Here is a 19,671-nt window from a genome sequence, read left to right on the forward strand (position 1 = left end):
GTGTTTTACAAACACAAGGCACTGTCCCTCCAGTTCTATTAGTTTGATCTGCATTGCCATTCAGTGCACTACGGATAGATACATCACGTTTGCACTGCAAACCACACCAGTATTGTGATGTGAACAGGGCCCATGGAAAACAAACTGTGACGTAGTGGCAACTTTGCATTTATCCACACCGCCAGTCACTACAGTAGGTGTGAACAAGCCCCAACAAGAGTACATCCCATTGGCAAACAGAACCGGATGCAAAAGCAACAATGATTTGTAAAAACCTCTTCCGAGGAGAGGAAAAACAGGTGGCGAGTAAAATCCGTGGAAAACACGTGCACAATCACAATTTCGCACCTAGAAGCAAACGCCTACAAAAGAGTCTTTATTGCCATCAAACATTTCAGTGCTGCCTTGGCACCTCCTAATTTGCCTCCACGGTAAACACAACCTGTGCTGTAAGATAAACCCATGGCGTGCTGCAGGCAGACTGAGACTCATGCAAAACCTGTTGAAATAAGATATCGCTGTGCAAATCACAAGACTTAGGGAAAACAAGACGCATTTAGTATAATCTGCAGACAAGACATGCAATGAAAAAAAAAACGTTTCTCAAATAAAATCATCCAATAAAAAAAAACAACGAGTGGCCTGTATTTTTTTTTTAATCCTACGCCACATTGTTCTTCCAGCCTCTAATTAGCGTGCCCTTGCAAATCCTCTGCCATCCACCGGCCTGCCAAATCCTGCCGGCTGCCAAGATGGTCAGACTAAGGGGGCCTGTCACACAACTCTCGCATGTTATCCAATGAGTGATGCCTGGGGAAGGATTTACACAAGATCCTTAGCAAAACATCCGGCTTTCTCCAGCTTTTTAGAATCCTAGTAAGGAGAGCCGATGGGTTATCTAAACAATCTGCTTTTCTGTCCACCGTCAATGATTAACGCTACGCTAGTTTCATGCTAAAGAAGTGAAAGCAGATCTGAAGTTCAGGGTATGGAGACAGATGAACATAGACCACCTGTACGCAAAGTACACCAAGGGTGAAATGTGCAGAGTTCACCAATCATTAACTCTGCCGCTGACCGAGATCCAAGTCACATGTACAATGTGTCAGCCACAGCTGATTACTAATAGGTGCACATTGGTCAGGGCCTCATTCACAATAGCAGATGTGTACAAATGCAGAAAATGGTAGAATTTATTCCTGTTAGGTAGGTATACGGCGCCAGCAATTTTACACAGTGATTTACATCGTAATTATCAATTCACATCAGTCCCTGTCCTCAAGGAGCTTACAATCTAAAGTTCTCAACTCACATTCATACATACACATACTTAAACAGGAGCCAATTAACCTACCAGCATGTCTTTGGAGTGTGGGAGGAAACAGGAGTACCCGGAGGAAACCCACGCAATCACGGAGAACATGCAAAAGTTGGGATCCACCCCAGAGTCTGGAGCGGCACCTGACTCAGCCTCTCAGCAAGCCACTGACAGCCTGAGCCAACACCTGCCTCCCCCTCCACAGACCAGTGCTCCAGTGAGGCCAGGGGGGGGTGCATTGGCAGACAGTGGTGACTGACAGTCATCGCTCTCTGCTCAGAGTGGCTGTGATAACTCAGTGATCAGTAGTCATGTGACCGCTAAGTTCTCACACGTAGAACTTGCAGGGGACTGATGCTGCATCCATCTAGGCAAGTATATATATATATATATATAAAAAAAAAAAAAAACCACACTTTTAGGGCCAGTTCACACTACATGTGCTTCAGTTGCTTTTTTTTCTGCACCCAAAACACAGAAAAGTAGGTTATATGGTTGTCAAATGTCATCGTTCACATCAGTGCTTGCAGTTCCAGTGCATTCCGGTTGAAGAAGAAAAAAAAAAAAAAAAAGTATAGAAGGCTGCATTTTTTTTCTGCACAGAACTGCACTAGAACATGGTAAAAAAAACGCATCAAAAACGTACCCGAATGCACCAAAAACACACTGGAATGCGCTTATTACTATTTAACGTGAAGAAAAAGGGGAAAAAAATGAACTGGAATTCATTAGAAAAAAAAACAAAAAAAAAAAACGCACTAGAACACGTAAAAAATGCACATGCGTAAATGCATCTGGACTGCGTTTCTATAGTGTGAACTGGCTCTTAATGCACATAAAATTGCATGTAAATGAAAGTTAATTTAGGGCTTATTCACATGGCCATACACTGCACAGACCAATGTATGTCTGTGATAGTTATAGCCAGGTGTTTACATTCAATCTGTTTAAGTCAATGACAGGCTGTGCAGTTGTCTGTAATCGCACATGGAGAAAGTCCCTGTGCTTTGCACCAGATGAGCAACCTATGGCGGAAACATTCTGCGTACAGAGCTGCTCATTTGTCCCAAGCCACATATAAGCATTCCTTCATCAATTACATGAGATCATGTCTGTCGTTGATTTGTACAGACTGGGTGGCCACAGCTGAACATAAACACCTGAAGGGACCTGCCACAGAAATATACCGATCTGCATAGGACAGGAATGGCCATGTGAAGGAGTCCTTAAACACAGCAGAACCTGATCTAGAACAAAGTATGCGGTGTTAGGCCCCCAGCATACCGCCATCTAGTTTGCTGTGACTCCAAGCTTTCCGTGGGGCCGGGAAGCACAGATGCAACATCCAGCTCTGCTGCTGCCTGCAGCCTGTCAGTGTATGGCAGAGTGAAATATGCTGGATGGTCCTATGGACATTCAAGACCCTAAATGTGAGTATTTCAGCCTGTGACTTTGAAAGGCTGCGGTCTGAACACCATATCTGTGCTTTCCCAGATGGCTACAATGCCAGATTGCAGGTACAGCAGCTAGATGCCCCATGTGCAATCAACCTGAGGGTCACAATTAACTTTAGACTTACCAAAATCACACAATATAAGCACTGACCTAATGTAAAGCTGGCCATAGATGGATTGTTTTTTGCTTTTTTTTTTTTTTTTTTTTTTTTTTTTTAAATCAGCCAGACCTCTGATCAAGGAAAAAAAAACCCCCAAAACAAAAGCACATGCATAACAAAAAAAACAATGCATTCCTCCTTTCACACACTTAAGAGGTAAAAGGGGGAATACTTGAGCCATTATACTCTGACAGCAGGACTCCTCCGCTGTCAGAATATGCTGATCAGTGCCGCAGCTGATTGGCTGGATACATTGATGGCTGGATACATTGATCAGACACAAATCTTTCAACAGTCCCATTGGTGAGGAGTCGATCAACTCCTCTGAAACGGAAACAGCAATAGAGGGATTAAAATGCAGCCAATTCCTGTTGAAATAGCCAACTTTTGATGATCTATGGCCAGCTTTATGAATCATCATGCATCTGATCAGGCGGGCCCTACTTTACTTAGCTTTTGGTGGTTCTACACATTTAAGTTCATTATAGAAAAAATAAATAAATAATGTCCAATCATTTGTGGGAAAGTGCTGGGTCATGAATACCTGCCCATGACAATGCTTCTTTCCAATATATATCTCAGATCAATATTTACATGAGAAAAAGTATGAATAGAATATTGGTGTAACTATATGGTAAACAGTCTATCATGATTTTCTATAATAGAAGCCAGGATGACGATGATGATCTCAGCCAAGTGGCTGTGAGTCCCTACTTTCTAATATCTGTATCAGTTTGGTATTTAACAAAGTATTACATAATCACACTCACAAAAAAAAATAAATGAGATTGTATGTATATATATATATATATATATATAGTCTACCATGGCCTTCTAGAACAGGACTGGCCAGGATGTCACCTCAACCAAGTAGCAGTAAGTCTCTAGAGGTGTCCTTACTTTCTTATACTTCAATCAGATTGGTATTTAAAGAGAAACCGTATTTGTATTATATGATACGGTAACATAACATTAATAACATATAAAGCCATTTATAACTCTGCCCCAAATTACATCACCAATCTTGTCTCCAAATATCACCCAAACCATACTCTCCGCTCCTCGCACGACCTCCTGCTCTCTAGCTCCCTAGTCTCCTCCTCCCATGCTCGTCTCCAGAGCTTCCCCCATCCTCTGGAACTCTCTACCCCAATTTATCAGACTATCGCCTACTCTGCTTACTTTTATGCACGCCATAGACGGGTCGTTTATCGGCCGAATTTTCGTCCGAAAGAATAAATCGGCCGACATTCGCACCGTTAGGGGGCAATGTCGTCGGCCGATTTTTGCGGTTCCTTCTTGTTTCTTTTATCGGTCATGCTGGAAAATCTATGAAAAACGGCCGATTTTCATAAGCATTGGTGGCAACAGAACGAACGATTTTTCGCTATTCGGCCGATAAACGACCCGTCTATGGCCTGCATTAGGCAATCTCTGAAAACCTATCTCTGCAGGGAAGCCTATCCTGCCCTCAGCTAATAAAGGAATCTTCTACTCCTCCTACCAGTCCATCCCCCACAGTTACTACCTTTTGTACCATTAGCCCCTCCCTCTTAGATTGTAAGCTCCCAGGATCAGGCCCTCCTAACCATCTTGTATTGAACTGTATTGTTGCTGTATTGTCTCCCGTTATATTGTAAAGCGCTGAGCAAACTGTTGGCGCTATATAAATCCTGTATAATAATAATAATAAATATCTAATCATTAATATTATTTACAAACAAACAATGTTTCTATAGTCTACCATGGTCTTCTATAGCAATACTGGGCAGGATGACCTCAGCTAAGTAACAGTGTGTCCATGCTTTGCAATATTTACACCAGATTAGTATTTAAAGAGAAAAACAGTATTATGTAGTCATGTCCTTACATATTATGGATAATAAGAAGATTATGTGACATTAGAAAACTTTGTTCCACTTTCTAAATACTGACCTGTGATCAATATCCCGGGGCAGTGACACAATGCTGAGGCCATCACTCACAATATTACTATAAAAGACCATGGCAGGCAATAATAATTACATAGTCTGCTATGGTCTTCTACAGTAAAATGATGCCCTCGGTGTGTCCCTGCTCCATTGATCTCAGATCAGTATTTAGAAAAAGAAAAAAAAAAAAAAGTATTACACCGTCCCATGGCATTATTATGTATACAATGTACCATGGCCTGCTATAGCAATCCTGTTCATGGTGACCTCACACAAGTATCAGTGCGTCCCTGCATATGTCCCTACTGCCAGTACTAGACATTTATTTTTTATTAAAATATATTATATATAGTCAGTGGGACTGTTAGAAGGACCAAACTCTACAGACACACACTAACAGATGTGCTGTAACATACATACAATGGAACACATGCAGGAAGTTGGAGTGATGCCACTAGGAGGGGAGGTGGGGGGTACCCCAGAGGAGAGCTGTGATCAGAGAGGGGGTATCTGACACCTAGGACCCCTCCTCCCTCAGGGGGTAGAAGAGGAGGACAGGGATGACGGGGCAGGGACGGGACACTCTGTTGCTGTAGAGGCGCAGTGATCAGGTAGGGTAGATCGGGCGGTTTGGAACAACACAGATCATGTGGTGTAGTGATCGGACGGTGTAGTGATCGGGCGGTGCCGGGGGATTACCTTGTCTGCAGTCTCGGTCGGGACGGCTCTGTGGCGCTGAGTCTTCCCAGGATCATCCTCTCCGCTCCCTCATCGCCCCGCAGCTGTACGGCATTACCTGAGGGAGCCCTCTTCTCCGGACACACCGCCCGGGGGCAACGATCCAGCCGGAGGAGCTCTGCGTATTCCAGGTAGAAGAGAAGACCGGAGAGACACAACGTGGATTCTCCAATTAGATCACCAACACCCGACTACTGAGCTACCTTCCCAGTCCGCCGGAGGACTAGAGAACAGGGCGGGGCGGAGCTGTACTTTTCTAGCCCCTCCCCATCGGAGAGTCCGGGGGGAAATAGGCGTGGTTTATGTGAGAGTCTGTTGGAGCCCAGCGCTGCCGTTTCCTGTACAGAGCTGGAGGGTGTGATTGTGATCGCCGTACACAGATCCGTATCCCGGGGAGTGTGATCGCTGTACATAGAGTGTGATCGCCGTACACAGATCCGTATACCGGGGAGTGTGATCGCCGTACATAGAGTGTGATCGCCGTACACAGATCCGTATACCGGGGAGTGTGATCGCCGTACATAGAGTGTGATCACCGTACACAGATCCGTATACCGGGGAGTGTGATCGCCGTACATAGAGTGTGATCACCGTACACAGATCCGTATACCGGGGAGTGTGATCGCTGTACACAGATCCGTATACCGGGGAGTGTGATCACCATACACAGATCTGTGTACCGGGGAGTGTGATCGCTGTACATAGTCTGCTATGGTCTTCTACAGTAAAATGATGCCCTCGGTGTGTCCCTGCTCCATTGATCTCAGATCAGTATTTAGAAAAAGAAAAAAAGTATTATTACACCGTCCCATGGCATTATTATGTATACAATGTACCATGGCCTGCTATAGCAATCCTGTTCATGGTGACCTCATGAGTGTGATTGTTGTACACAGAGTGTGATCGCTGTATACAGATCCCTGTACCGGGGAGTGTGATCGGCGTACATAGAGTGTGATCGCCATACACAGATCCGTATCCCAGGGAGTGTGATCGCCGTACACAGATCCGTATCCCGGGGAGTGTGATCGCCGTACATAGAGTGTGATCACCGTACACAGATCCGTATACCGGGGAGTGTGATCGCCGTACATAGAGTGTGATCGCCGTACACAGATCCGTATACCGGGGAGTGTGATCGCCGTACATAGAGTGTGATCACCGTACACAGATCCGTATACCGGGGAGTGTGATCGCCGTACATAGAGTGTGATCACCGTACACAGATCCGTATACCGGGGAGTGTGATCGCTGTGCACAGATCCGTATACCGGGGAGTGTGATCACCATACACAGATCTGTGTACCGGGGAGTGTGATCGCTGTACATAGTCTGCTATGGTCTTCTACAGTAAAATGATGCCCTCGGTGTGTCCCTGCTCCATTGATCTCAGATCAGTATTTAGAAAAAGAAAAAAAGTATTATTACACCGTCCCATGGCATTATTATGTATACAATGTACCATGGCCTGCTATAGCAATCCTGTTCATGGTGACCTCATGAGTGTGATTGTTGTACACAGAGTGTGATCGCTGTATACAGATCCCTGTACCGGGGAGTGTGATCGGCGTACATAGAGTGTGATCGCCATACACAGATCCGTATCCCAGGGAGTGTGATCGCCGTACACAGATCCGTATCCCGGGGAGTGTGATCGCCGTACATAGAATGTGATCGCCGTACACAGATCCGTATACCGGGGAATGTGATCGCCGTACACAGACCCGTATCCCGGGGAGTGTGATCGCCGTACACAGATCCGTATCCCGGGGAGTGTGATCGCCGTACATAGAGTGTGATCGCCGTACACAGATCCGTATACCGGGGAGTGTGAACGCCGTACACAGATCCGTTTACCGGGGAGTGTGATCGCTGTACATAGAGTGTGATCGCCATACACAGATCCGTATACCGGGGAGTGTGATCGCCGTACATAGAGTGTGATCGCCGTACACAGATCCGTATACCGGGGAGTGTGATCGCCGTACACAGATCTGTATACCGGGGAGTGTGATCGCCGTACACAGATCCGTGTACCTGGGAGTGTGATCGCCGTACACAGATCCGTGTACCGGGGAGTGTGATCGCCGTACACAGATCCGTATACCGGGGAGTGTGATCGCCGTACACAGATCCGTGTACCTAGGAGTGTGATCGCCGTACACAGATCCGTATACCGGGGAGTGTGATCGCCGTACACAGATCCGTATACCGGGGAGTGTGATCGCCGTACACAGATCCATATACCGGGGAGTGTGATTGCCGTACACAGATCTGTAACCGGTTATTATTATTATACAGTATTTATAAAGCGCCAATAGTTCGCTCAGCGCTGTACATTACAAAGGGGGACTGAACATGTGACAGAACAATACCAATACAATGCAAAACATGAGGGGATCGAGGGCCCTGCTCTTTCGAGCTTACAATCTAGGAGGTTAGTGTGATTGCCTTACACAGATCCGTATACCGGGGAGTGTGATCGCCCTACATAGATCTGTAACCGGGGAGTGTGATCGCCATACACAGATCTGTAACCGAGGAGTGTGAATGCCGTACACAGATCCGTATATCGGGGAGCGTGATCGCCGTACACAGATCCGTATATCGGGGAGCGTGATCGCCGTACACAGATCCGTATATCGGGGAGCGTGATCGCTGTACACAGATCCATATAACGGGGAGCGTGATCGCCGTACACAGATCTGTAACCAGGGAGTGTAATATCTGTACACAGATCTCTATATCAGAGAGTGTGATCACTACATAGAGCACTGGCTCGAGATACGCCCCTGACTAGAGCACTGATCTATGATAGACCTCTGTATACTGCGGAGTGTGATCACGGTACATAGAGCACTGATCTATAGTAGACCTCTGTATACTGGGGAGTGCGATCACAGTACATAGAGCGCTGATCTAAGGTAGACCTCTATATACTGGGGATTGCAATCACGGTACATAGAGCACTGATCTATGGTAGACCTCTGTATACTGGGGAGTGTGATCACGGTACATAGAGCGCTGATCTATGGTAGACCTCTATATACTGGGGAGTGTGATCATGGTACATAGAGTGCTGATCTATGGTAGACCTCTGTACACTGGGGATTGCGATCACGGTACATAGAGCACTGATCTATAGTAGACCTCTATATACTGGGGATTGTGATCATGGGACATATAGCACTGATCTATAGTAGACTTGTGTACACTGGGGAGTGCGATCACGGTACATAGAGCACTGATCTATGATAGACCTCTATATACTGGGGATTGTGATCACGGTACATAGAGCACTGATCTATGGTAGACCTCTGTATACTGGGGATTGCGATCACGGTACATAGAGCACTGATCTATGGTAGACCTCTGTACACTGGGGAGTGCAATCACGGTACATAGAGCACTGATCTATGGTAGACCTCTGTACACTGGGGATTGCGATCATGGTACATAGAGCACTGATCTATGGTAGACCTCTGTACACTGGGGAGTGCGATCACGGTACATAGAGCACTGATCTATGGTAGACCTCTGTACACTGGGGAGTGCGATCACGGTACATAGAACACTGATCTATAGTAGACCTCTGTATACTGGGGAGTGCGAACAGTCAGCACGGTGCTCTGTGTATGAGGGGTACATATACTGGAGAGAGTGTTATTGGGTGCCTGTAATCACAGTGTACAGGATACAGCATGCTCCATATGATGGACTATATATACTGGAGATCATAGAGTCATGTATAGTGGGAAACCCTTAGGATGCCTGTTATCACCACGCAGAACATTCTGCACTATATCTCTGTGCCATGGAATATACTGTAGGGCACTACTTTGGGGCAGCACAGTAAAAGCAGAAAAAATGGGCAAGCCTAAGGATTTGAGCGACTTTGACGAGGGCCAAATTGTAACGATTAAACCACTGGGTTAGAGCAGCTCCAAAACTGCAGCTTTTGTGGGATGTTCTCGGTTTGCAGTGATCAAGACCTACCAAAAGTGGTTCACGGAAAAAAAAACAGTAAATCTGCAACAGGCTTATGGATGGCTAAAGCTCATTCGTGGGGAGTGAATGCTGACCCATGTAGTCTAATCCAATAGGAGAGCTATTGTAGCTCATATTGCTGAAAAAGTTAATGCTGGTTCCAATAGAAAGGTGTCAGAACACAAAGTGCATCGCAGTTTGTTGCATGTGAGGCTATGTAGCCGCAGACCAGTGAAGGTGCCCATGTTGACCCGTGTCCACAGCCAAAAGCACCTACAATGGGCACATGAGCATCAGAACTGGACCAAAGAGCAATGGAAGAAGATGGCCTGGTCTGATGAATTCAAGAATGGTTTGAGGAACTCAACAAGTTTGAGGTGTTGACTTGGCCTCCAGATCTCAATCCAATCAAGCATCTGTGAGATGTGCTGGAAAAGCAAGCTTGATCCATGGAAGCCCCACCTTGTAACTTACAGCACCTAACCCTTTGGCGCCGCCGCCTCCCGGCCCTTTAAGGGTTTCAGAAGTCGGGAGGAGAGGCAGGGTTTTAGGGTCTTGTGATTCGCCGTCACTGCGGTCACATGATCGGGAAAGGTCCCGATCGAAAGAGGAGATCGGGACCTTTCCGTGAGTACCAGGCATGTGTGATGGGAGCGCGCAGGGCGCGCGCTCTCAGAACATGTTTTTCTTAATTGCACACAAATATGCGGCTGCTCGGCGTCTAGGCCCAGACACCAGGAGGCCGCACATTTGTGTGCAGTCGGCGTGAAGAGGTTAAAGAATCTGCTACTGAAGGCTTGGTGCCAGATACCACAACATCCCTTTTAGGTATGGAGGTCAGAAGTGGAGTTCATGCCTCGACACGATATGGTGGGTGGCCATAATGTTATGGCTGATCGGTGTATAAGCACAGCCTTCCCTCCTAATGGTAAATCTGTCCCTGGGCAGTCAATCTCACTCTTACCATACTCTTCCTGTTTTCCCCTTACCTGCCTTTCAACCACTAAAAATATTTATAGGTAAAGGGTTAGTTCATCTTTACAAAAAACTGCCTATGTATATAAGGTTTAATAATTCTTCCTATAGGTGTAGGCCATTTACATACCTTCCAAAGCCTGACTGGAATACTCCCAGGACGTTGCTAAGTGAGGCCTAGTCGTTACTGCTTACCTCCACCATTGCACAAGTGAGCTTTTTCTAGGATTCAAACCCCCTCACACGTGCTTTGTATCCCCTGATGCAGTAGCTCTGAGCTCAGCATTTGAGAGCTCACTTCTGTGATGGTGGAGGTGACCAGTAACGACTAGGCCTTAGCAATGTCCTGGGAATATTCCAGTCAGGCTTCAGGAGGTACATAAATAGCCTAAATTTATAACATAACTCCACCCATTCCTCATGAGCGCAGGCCATCAGGGAGTGTGTCATCAATCTGCCCTGGACTCACAGGAAAATACTGCAGAGAATGACACCACTACCTTATATGAACACGTTTTCTGCAATATTCATGATCGTTCACCACTGATGAGGAAGAAGACCCCTCACATCACATGACTGGATTTATTTATCAGCCCTAACAGATAATACAGATACACTATATTGCCAAAAGTATTGGGTCGCCTGCCTTTACACACACATGAGCTGGCATCCCAGTCTTAGTCCGTAGGGTTCAATATTGAGTTGGCCCACCCTTTGCAACTATAGGTTTAGGAGTGTGTCTATGGGAATGTTTGACCATTTTTCCAGAAGCACATTTGTTAGGTCAGGCATTGATGTCAGATGAGAAGGCCTGGTTTGCAGTCTCCGCTCTATTTCATTCCAAAGGCATTCTATTGGGTTGAGGTCAGTCAAGTTCCTCCACCCCAAACTCCCTCATCCTTGCCTTTGTGGACCTTGCTTTGTTCACTGGTATACAGTCATGTTGGAACAGGAAGGGCCATCCTCAAACTGTTCCCACAAAGTTGGGAGCACAAAAATGTCCAAAATGTCTTGGTATGCTGATGCCTTAAGAGTTCCCTTTACTGGAAATAGGGGGCCAAGCCCAACCCCTGAAAAACAACACCACACCATAACCCCCCCCCCTTCCACCAAACTTTACACTTGGCACAATGTAGTCAGGCAAGTACCATTCTCCTAGCAACCACCAAACCCAGACATGACCATCAGATTGCCAGACAAAGAAGTGGGATTCGTCACTCCAGAGAACATGTCTTCACTGCTCTAGAGCCCAGTGGCAGCGTCTTTTACACCACTGCATCCGGCGCTTTGCATTGCACTTGGTGGTGTATGGCTGGTTGCAGCTGCTTGTCCATGGAAACCTATTCCATGAAGCTCTCTACGCACTGTTGTTGTGCTAATCTGAAGGTCACACAAAGTTTGGAAGTCTTTAGCTCTTCACTCTGCAGACAGTTGACAACTTCTGCGCACTGTTTGCTTCAGTATGCACTGACTCCACTCTGTCATTTTACGTGGACTACCACTTTGTGGAGTTGCTGTTGTTCCCAGTTGCTTCCACTTTGTTATAGAGAGGAAATTTAATGGATGGACTTATTGCACAGGTGGCAACCTATCATGGTACCACGCTTGAATTCACTGAGCTCCTGAGAGCGAGCCATTCTTTCACAAATGTTTGTAGAAGCAGTCTGCATGTAGCTGGCCAGCTAAGACCAGTCCTAGGTTGCTAATGTGGTTCACATATATGTGTATACCAAACCTGCCAATAACCTCAGTACAGTGTATATGTGCATATGTTAAAGCCAAAAGCAGAATCATTGCTGTAATTTATGTCTTTGATTGTTATATGACATTTTTATATTAATTGTGTTAGCAGAAGCAGAAAAGGAAAATATGCCTTTAAGATTTAGTTAAAGGTCAGCCAATCACAGACAGCCTCCCACTGAACAGAGCCTTAACCAATCCCAGCCAGTTTCACATTTGTGCCTGTGTAAAACTCCCTGCTAGGATTTTCTAGAGACACATGCTCACCAGACAGAAGAGGAAACAGACAAAGTTCCAATCAGAAAAGCTTTATGGAAGCAGAGAAGGCCAAATAGGTATTTAATGCACTTGTGTGTTCCTCTGTTGTTTAGTAATGCAGGTAGATCTGTGTCTAAAAACTGTTGTATGTGTTTACTTGTAGTTCCACCGAACTTACGAATCAAGTCACTGTAGAGTAATCTAACGAATTTATAAATCCAAGTGAATTTATCAATCTATCGAAATATACAGAACAAATTTATTGAATCTATTGAACCTATCGAGATAAGCTATCAAATCAAACCACTGTAATATGAAAGAAACTCTAAAGCTACTGTATGATAAATGAAACAAGCCATTGTAAGCAGTTATATGAAGAAGATTGAAGTTATTAAAGAAGTTAACTAAAGTATTCGGTGTGCTCTTTAAACCTACTGCATCCATAGAGCGGCATTGGAGGAATTACAGAGTAAAGTCAGTCTAATCAAACAAAGAAACAGCAATTGCATAATTTTTCTAATGCCACAGCGCACCAGGCACCAAAGGGTGCTGCGCCTGCCACAGTGGAACTATCACCCTCAGAGGTCAAGCAACAGCGCTCCTCAACTTGCACAGTAAAGAGTACACTAGAGAAATAGAGCGCCAGCATATACCGTCACGCGGAGACACCTCAGCGGAAAAACAGTACAGGCCATAGCATATGCGCATTAGTCAGACTGCAGACGATTCTTAAAGTGGCATAACAGCAAAGGCAAGACAGTCAGAGAAAGAGCGCCAAACTTCCTGCACCCCTAGAGAGAGAAAGAGATGCATGGGGGGAGGGCCAGAGTCCAGAGCTAGAGTGCCCGCACCGCTATCCATCAAGAGACCACGTGTTGCATTCAGAGAGTTCACGCAGAGCATCGCAAGTCACCGCAGAGCATTGCAAAGTCACCGCAGAGCATCGCAAAGTCACCGCAGAGCATTGCAAAGTCACCGCAGAGCATCGCAAGTCACCGCATCAAGAAAAGTCTCCTTTAAGACTGACATTTTCTGCAACCTTCAGATCACGGTATCCTGCTTTTCAATTAAGGTCAGAGCTTTCCTTTATTACTCACTTACGCACATAGGTTTTTGCAAGAGACATTTTTGTGCTCAAGAGAATACAGACTTTTAATAAAAAGAGACAGTTATAGTATATGATTCTGATGTATTTAAAGTGAAAGTCATTTATTGCCTGCATTTTGGTGCTATTACATGTAAAGTGAAAGTCATTTATTCTTGCATTTGGTAGTATTGCATTTAAAGAGACAGGTCCTTATTATTCATATTAATTGTTATAGCATTCAGAAATGGCTGAGCCTAGCATTGCCACCCCACTGTTAGCAGATGCAATGATAGATATGGTAGAAGGTGAAGAGCAAGAGAACCTGTCTGAATCTGAAAGGTGCAATGTAACGGTAGTCTCGCCCCAAACAAATATAGCTGAAACAGGTGAACTAAGACGTTCATCACGGGACAGAAAACCGACCCAAAAGGTGCTAGAAAATTTGGAGCAAGAGGCAGCACTGAAAGGAAAAAAGTTTGTCCGAATATATGAGAGGTGGAAAGCATACATCAAAGACATTCGCAGAAAGCTAAAACAAGAAAGCATAAAGGAGAATTTGAGTGAAATAATAGAGACGGTAGAAGATTCTGAGTCAGAGCTTATGACAGCATATGTCAACTTGCGGTCATCCTTGACACCCTCCCAGGATATTGTAAGGAACATGGATACATGTAACGCAGTCACTAGGGATTTAGTGAAGCTTATGAGAGAACTATCATCTGCAGCAAATTATGATGAAGTCAAGGCCCGAAAGGGAATGAATGAGCTCTTCATGAAAGACTATGCTAGATCCTTAGGAGGAACCACAATCTCAAGTGTGACTTCCATCACTAGCAGAAGCGCCAGCCACATAACAGAGTTCTCAAGTACGTCAGCCAAAAGAAAGGAATTAGCTGAACAACTCGCTGCCAAACGAGCAGAAGTAGAGATGGAATCTGCCATTGAGGCTCAGCGCCAGGAAATGGAAGCTCAGCGCCAGGAAATGGAAGCTCAGCACCATAAAATGGAGGCTCAGCGCCATAAAATGGAAGCTGAAATGAAAAGTCTGGAAAGGCAGAAGGAAGTTAAGATTATAGAAGCCAGACTCAGAGTGCACGAAGAGGATACGAATCAGGGTAGTCATAGATCCAAATCAGTACTAAGTGGAGAAGCTGACTGCTACGATCTTCCTTACGCCCAGGAAAATGGAAGGAAATCTCCAGCATGTAGTGAAGAAATAAGTCACAGTCCTTCCATCCCTGCTCAGAGAGAAAAGAAGAGAGACTCGCCTGATTCGGTACCAAGAGAAAAAAGAAAACCAGATTATTGAACTCCCATATGTCATGGCAGTGGTCACGAGAATGCTGCAACTGCTGACCCGGCGAAACCTCAGAGAAGCTTTCTCACTAGACTTCCTGTTCCGGAACCTACTATATTTTCCGGAGACGTACTGAAGTTTATAGAATGGAAGGCAAGTTTTGAAATGATCATTGAACATAATTGCTCCCGTCCAGTGGACAAGTTATTCTACCTCCAGCGGTATACTGGCGGAGAAGCAAAAAAGGTTCTTGAAGGTAACTTCTATAGGAAAGATGAAGAAACCTACAAGCAAGCTTGGGAAAAATTAAATGCAAGATATGGTCATCCTTTCTTAGTGCAAAGAGCTTTCAGAGAGAAGTTGATAAACTGGGCCAAAATAGGTCCTAAAGAACACTTCAAGCTCCAAGAGTATGGCGACTTCCTGCAAGCATGCAGCAATGCTATCCCACATGTTCAAGGACTAGAAGTATTGAACGACTATCTAGAAAACCACAGGATGCTAGCCAAGCTACCAGAACAAGTGGCTTCTGGATGGAATCGCTATGTGACTGAACAGTTAGATCACGGCAAAAACTTCCCAAGTTTCAAAGAGTTCTCTGAATTTGTCAATAAGGAAGCACGAATAGCGTGTAATCCAGTAACAGCATCTTATATCTTAAAACCCTTAGAAGAAAGGGCTACAAGAGAAATAAGACGCGCAAGAGCAATTAGCTTTGCAACCAACACAGCTACTAAAGGTCCAGATGCCCATGAGAGCAAGTTCAACGTCATTACTGGGATCAGTAAAGAGTTTGTACCGACAAGTCTTCAGACTACCTTCAAGTGTATGTTCTGTGAAGAGAATCACTCCATACATAAGTGCCAACAACTGAAGGAAAGGTCTCCAGATGAAAAGAAGAAGTTTGTGTTTGATAATCAGCTGTGTTTTGGATGTTTAAGAAAAGGCCATATTACTAAAGAATGCAAGAAAAAGGCCACTTGCAGCGTTTGTAAAGGACGTCATCCTACCCCACTACATGAAGAACGTCCAAAGAAAGAGAAGTCCTTAATTCCCAAGAACACTGAGGAAGAAAATAAAGCGACAGTATTCTCTTGCAGAGTGAGAGAAAGAGAAATCAATGGCACGTCAATGGTTGTACCAGTGTGTATTTCAAATCCTAAAAGGAAGAACAAGAAGGTATATGCCTATGCGCTACTTGATGCCCAGAGTGACGTCACCTTCATTGATCAAGAAATCTGCAAGAAATTACAAGTGGCCACAGAACCAGTGAAACTCAAACTCACCACAATGACAGGAAGAGACACATTGGTGAACAGTCAAAGAGTCAAAGGACTGAGAGTTAGAGGACTCCACTCAAACTGCATATTAGATCTACCTCCAGCTTATACAAAAGACGACATACCTCTAGATCGAGATCGCATACCTACCTGTGAAACAGCCAACAAATGGGAACACCTATCTGTCATATCTCATGAAATGTCCCCGCTGAAGGAATTTGGTGTTGGACTGTTTATAGGCTATGACTGTCCCGAGGCGTTGGTGCCACGAAAGATAATCGCAGGAGGAAAGGGTGAACCCTACACAGTCCAAACTGATCTAGGATGGGGTGTTGTTGGAGGAAAACGACAGATTGCAGATTCAGGACAGGTGACAGGATTGTGTCATAGAATATCTGTCCAAGAGTTACCAACTGTAAGTCCAGCGAAAGTACTCAAAATCCTAGAATCCGACTTTGCAGACGTAAGTTGTAATGAAAAGAGTGTATCCCAAGAGGACATAAAGTTTGTACAAGTTCTAGAAGATAATATTCAGCAAAATCAACAAGGTCATCTTGAAATGCCCCTACCTTTTAGAGAACGACCTCATCTGCCAAATAACAGAGATCTTGCCCTGGCAAGATTGAAAAGCTTAAAGAAAAGGATGGGAAGAGATCCCAAACTCAAAGACGATTATTTGAAATTCATGAAAGAAATCCTCAAAGAAGGGCACGCAGAGAAAGTTGATGGTCAGCCTAAAAATGGAGAAGTGTGGTACATCCCACATCAAGGTGTCTATCACCCAAAGAAACCGGATAAGATCAGAGTAGTTTTTGATTGCTCAGCAAGGTACAATGATGTTGCATTGAACGATCATCTACTAAAAGGACCAGATCTTACAAACACTGTACCTGGAGTACTCTGTAGATTCAGAAAGTATCCCATAGCAGTCATGTGTGACATTGAAAAGATGTTCCATCAATTTCATGTGAAGGAAGAAGATAGAGACTTCCTGAGGTTCCTATGGTGGGAAGACGGAGATACAGATACAGAGCCAGCGGAATACAGGATGAAAGTACACTTGTTTGGAGCAGCATCATCCCCAGGTTGTGCTAATTATGGTATGAAGTATCTAGCCAATCAGAATGAAAAGGATTGTCCATCAGCAGCAAATTTTTTGAAGAAAAACTTTTATGTAGATGATGGTCTTATAAGCCTAGAATCCTCAAAATCGGCAATTCAATTGGTGAGAGAGAGCCAAGAGTTATGCGCAAAAGGAAACTTGCATCTTCACAAACTCATCTCAAACGACAGAGAGGTACTAGAATCCATCAGTGACTCCGAACGTGCATCAACAATAAAGAATGTGGATCTTAACTATGATCCTCTTCCAGTTCAGAATGTACTCGGATTGGGATGGAATGTAGAAAATGACAATTTTTTCTTTCAAATATCCATGGAAGAGAAAGTTCCAACTAGACGTACCATTCTTTCCACAGTAGCCTCAATATATGATCTGTTGGGATTCCTATCACCAGTAATCCTCAGAGCAAAAGAAATACTGCAAGAATTATGCAGACAGAAGTTGGGACGGGACGAACCCATACCTGCAGGCTTGAGGCCAAGGTGGGAGAGTTGGATAAGAGACTTGCAAAATTTGAAAGAAATTCGGATACCCAGATGTTTTGTACCTCCTGATTTCGGAAAGTACAAGAAAATAGAACTTCATCACTTTTCAGATGCCAGTAGTCATGGTTATGGTCAGTGCTCCTACATCAGAGCAATAGGAGAAGGAAAGATACACTGTGCCCTAGTTATGGGTAAGGCCAGAGTCGCACCCAACAATATTCAGACAATACCAAGACTCGAACTAACGGCAGCCGTTGTTTCAACATCAGTAAGTCAGTTTCTGAAAGAAGAATTGGAATTGAAAATAGATGAAGAGCATTTTTGGACAGACTCACAAGTTGTCCTAGGTTACATAAACAATGAAGCTCGAAGATTCCACACCTTTGTCGCTAACAGAGTTCAAAAAATTCGAAAAAACAACGAATCCAGAACATTGGCACTATGTTGACACAAAGCAAAACCCAGCAGATCATGCTTCAAGAGGCCTAAATGTAACAGAATTGAAGAATTCAAACTGGTTCACCGGTCCAGAGTTCCTTTGGGAAAGGGAAATCATACCAAGTGAAGGTTATACAGAACTGTCTATGGGTGACCCAGAAGTAAAGGTAGTTCAAACATTGAGCACTGCTGCCAAGTGTCAAGATGACATACCTGAATGACTAGCCAGATGTTCAAAGTGGAATACAGTCATAAACATTGTAGCTCGAATTCAATGCTTAGCAAAAGGAATCAGAGAGAAAGAATCGTTGAATGTAGAGGAAAGAGTGAAAGCTGAAGAAACGGTTCTAAGACTCATTCATCAAAGATTCTACAGTGAAGAATTGAAGAGACTTAGTCAAGAACCTAAGAGACTTCCAAAAAACCACCCATTGTACAAGCTTAATCTTATTCTGCAGGATGGTATACTGAAGGTGGGAGGGAAGCTGGAAAATGCGTCGCTACCTAACAGAATTAAGCATCCAGCAATTCTACCCAAAAATTCTACCTTCACAAGATTGATTATCAATCACTACCACAACAAATCCTTGCATCAAGGAAGAAGCTTTACTCAAAGCTGTTTAAGAGAAGGTGGTTATTGGATAGTGAAAGGAAGCAAAGTTATAGCGAAGTACATAAGTAAATGTGTAATCTGTAGAAAGGCACGTAGACCTACAGAAGAACAAAGAATGGCTGATCTACCAGCTGATCGTGTAAACCCATCACCACCATTTCTTTATAGCGGAATGGATTGCTTCGGCCCATTTATCACCAAACAAAACCGCAAGGAGTACAAGAGATATGGACTGATATTTATGTGTCTAAGCTCCAGAGCAATTCACCTGGAAATGTTGGAAGATACAGTATGTCAACCGACGCCTTTATCAACGCCTTAAGATGTTTCATAGCCATTAGAGGTACTGTCAGAGAACTTAGATCTGACCAAGGATCTAATTTTGTTGGAGCAAAGAACGAATTGAACAAGGCTCTAAAAGAGATTGATAAAGAAAAAGTAACTGAGTACTTGTTAGAGAAACAGTGTGATTTTCACATGAATGCTCCACATGCAAGCCATACAGGCGGAGTCTGGGAGAGGCAAATCAGAACTGTAAGAAACGTACTAAGTTCAGTGTTGAAGAAGAACGCCGGAAGATTAGATGATGCTTCACTTAGGACACTATTCTATGAAGTAATGTCTATTGTTAACAGTCGTCCACTTACAGTCAACAACATCAACGACCCAACAAGCTAGGAACCTTTAACTCCCAACCATCTACTTCACCTTAAAGCTGATTACATACAGCCACCACCTGGCAACTTCCCCAAAGAAGATTTATACGCAAGGAAAAGATGGCGAAGA

At 44.3% G+C, this 19,671-nt stretch overlaps 1 protein-coding gene across 1 annotated transcript in view; it reads right to left on the reverse strand.

The window, feature by feature from the left end:
• Positions 1 to 5,829, reverse strand: part of B3GNT2 (UDP-GlcNAc:betaGal beta-1,3-N-acetylglucosaminyltransferase 2) — a 51,958-nt gene extending 46,129 nt beyond the window's left edge. The window contains exon 1 of the mRNA XM_089669177.1: positions 5,564 to 5,829. The gene's annotated coding sequence lies outside the window, so the exon portion shown is untranslated. The remainder of the gene's footprint in view (positions 1 to 5,563) is intronic.
• Between the last annotated feature and the right edge of the window lie 13,842 nt (positions 5,830 to 19,671).

Source organism: Staurois parvus, unplaced genomic scaffold, assembly GCF_062004578.1.
Source record: "Staurois parvus isolate SC_StPar_1 unplaced genomic scaffold, SC_StPar_1.0 ptg000070l, whole genome shotgun sequence".
NCBI classification, from domain to species: Eukaryota; Metazoa; Chordata; class Amphibia; order Anura; family Ranidae; genus Staurois; species Staurois parvus.